The 2,426-nt window shown below is 46.7% G+C and overlaps 1 long non-coding RNA gene across 2 annotated transcripts; it reads right to left on the bottom strand.

Annotated features, from left to right (window-relative positions):
• Positions 1-332: 332 nt before the first annotated feature.
• Positions 333-2,166, bottom strand: LOC143678692 (uncharacterized). Of its 2 annotated transcripts, none has more exons than XR_013173406.1 (2): positions 2,069-2,166; positions 333-931 (listed from the first exon to the last, which is right to left on the bottom strand). It is a non-coding gene; the product is annotated as an uncharacterized LOC143678692 (long non-coding RNA). The 2 variants fall into 2 exon arrangements; XR_013173407.1 differs by having other exon boundaries at positions 333-926; positions 2,069-2,133.
• Positions 2,167-2,426: the final 260 nt, after the last annotated feature.

The raw sequence follows: 2,426 nt of genomic DNA on the forward strand, positions 1-2,426 counted from the left end.
GAAATGAGGGGTAAAAGGAATCAATTCCAAGGAATAAGGGAAACCAGGGCTAAGGTGTTCAGATGGCTCGAAGCAGGTAACCATTAAACCAAGGCGTGACTCTGGTATTAGAACACAGCCCTGCTCTACCTGAGGGAGCCCACAGTGACAGGCATGTCCTGAGTGTACAACAGCCACACACACACACACACACACACACACTTCCATTGCCAAGTCCAAGTAGCTTCTGCCCGTAGTCCTTACAACCAGCCCTTCTCTGTGTGTAGTTCCCTCTCCAAGAGAGGAGAGCAGTGAAGAAGGCAGAGTCAATGAATTACACACACAGCTAGAGGTGAAATTAAGCGGTTTAATGGGGTCAGAGCAAGGAAGATTCACTTGATCCCTCTCCAAATCCCACCCCAGATGTGCACTGAGAACCTGGAAGACTAGTTCAGCCAGTGTGACCCTCAGGCTTACTCGAAGACTCAGGAATCCCTCCAGAACAATTGCAAAGGAAGTCTTGAGGGTACAGATGAAGGAGGGACAGGACCCATGGTGATGACCTGCTAATTGCACAGTCCCCAGGAACAGACTGAAGCGGAATGGGAGAGAGGCTCAGCACCGCTGTTCAGCTCCTTCAGGGCAGCTGCTTGGTCTTCTGCTGGAATGGCTCAGGAGTGACCGTTGTGGGGCATGGCTCAGGCACCGTGGGTTGGCAAGGCTCAGGCACCGTGGGTTGGCAAGGCTCAGGCACCGTGGGCTGGCATGGCTCAGGCACCTTGGGTTGGCAAGGCTCAGGCACCTTGGGTTGGCATGGCTCCTTGGTGTTAGGGACACACGGCTCCTGTGGAGGAGGCTGGCAGGGCTGTTTCACCTGTTGCTGCTGAAGCTGAGGGGGTGGGATGCAGGGCTGCTTCTGCTGCTGGGAATTCATGCTTCAAAGGTGGCTGGACTAGAAACAGAAAAGCTGACTCAGTGTTTCAAGGAAACAGAAAGATAGGCAAATTCCCATATAAAATATGCCTAATTTCAGACCCTTATAGAAGAGATAGCCTCCTCTCTTTCCTAACTGCATTATTGAAAGCAATAGATGCCTTGATAATTTCATGGGATAATTTCCATGAGATGGGGCTAGGAATTTAAAGGCAATTTATTCTGCTACGTTTGAGAGGGGTTCATTCCTTAGCTCTATTTCTTTCCGAGGTATGCCACATCCCTCATCACCAACTATCTTGAGAAGGCCAGCTTCCAAAAGACAGATGATACCGATATATTAGGACTTTTGCAAAGTGATACAGTGTAAATGACTGCAGCCAGCTCACTTGTAGTAACACATAGAATGCCGCATCTTACAGGATGGCTCTGCGTGAATGAAAGTCCCTGTGGTGTCACTTCTGGCCTTTGCTTGCACAGTCTTCTCTGAAATGCTCCCCTTCCCGATTCTGCTTGTCCAGACACTCCATCAGAGTGCTCATTCTGTGCCACCAAATTTCTTGAGCCTCCCCAGAACTGTTACTGCCCTTCCATGCCTCCATTTTGTCATATCCATTACTATTTACTTTGCATTTTCCCTGTGTCTGAATATGCATTGCCTTTCCTGTTAGGAAAGTTAAAGTTTTCTGAGTAAGTTCCATATTTGTTTGATTTATCCAGTGTGTCTAGCACAGTGTCTTAAATATAGTCATTGCTCAGTAGAGATCTGTTGAACGAATTTCAATCTAATAAGTATCATAATGGATTATAATCTAATAAGTATCATAAACTGAGAAAATTATAGTTTTGCTGAAAGTAACCAGGACCTAAGTTCTAGCCTTATCCTTGCTGTAAATTATCTACTATGGGCCCTCACACAGATCCCTCTCCTTCCCCTACTCCCAACTCCACAGCTGTACACCAAGGCAGCAAATTTACCATTTCTAAAGTTCCTTCAATACCAAACCCTGCTTTTATTTAAAATGAAGATATGCAGATATTTTCTAACTCAAATGAACTCCCTGTACTGGCCCTCTTATACATGTTTACCCTTGTCCAGTTTCCAACAACAAAAAATTAAACAAGAACACCAAATTGGTTCCAAACAGAGACTTACCTGGTACACAGAGAAGAAGGGGTTGTCTGGTGGCTCAGGTCTGTGTGAAGTCAGTGGCCTGATGGCTTTTTATACAATGCAGGAGCCCTGCCTTAAGGAAATATGATCACCTTGGGATCACCTCTGTTTTCATTCCTTGACATGACTCATCTCACTTCCCTCAGTCATCCGCTGGCTTACCTTTTGTGATGAAAACCACCCACTTGATATTTTTTTGGTCCTGGCTCTGACAATGATGTCACCTGGGCCTTAGTCCCCACCTGCTGTCCTCCCCTTTAGACCCAGGGACAGGGCTTGGATTGCGGGGAGTGTGAGCAGAAGACTTCCTGGAGTGTTTAGTGGGCTAAACTTGGAGGAA

The sequence above is a fragment of the Tamandua tetradactyla genome, chromosome 4 (genome assembly GCF_023851605.1).
Source record: "Tamandua tetradactyla isolate mTamTet1 chromosome 4, mTamTet1.pri, whole genome shotgun sequence".
Classification (NCBI taxonomy): domain Eukaryota; kingdom Metazoa; phylum Chordata; class Mammalia; order Pilosa; family Myrmecophagidae; genus Tamandua; species Tamandua tetradactyla.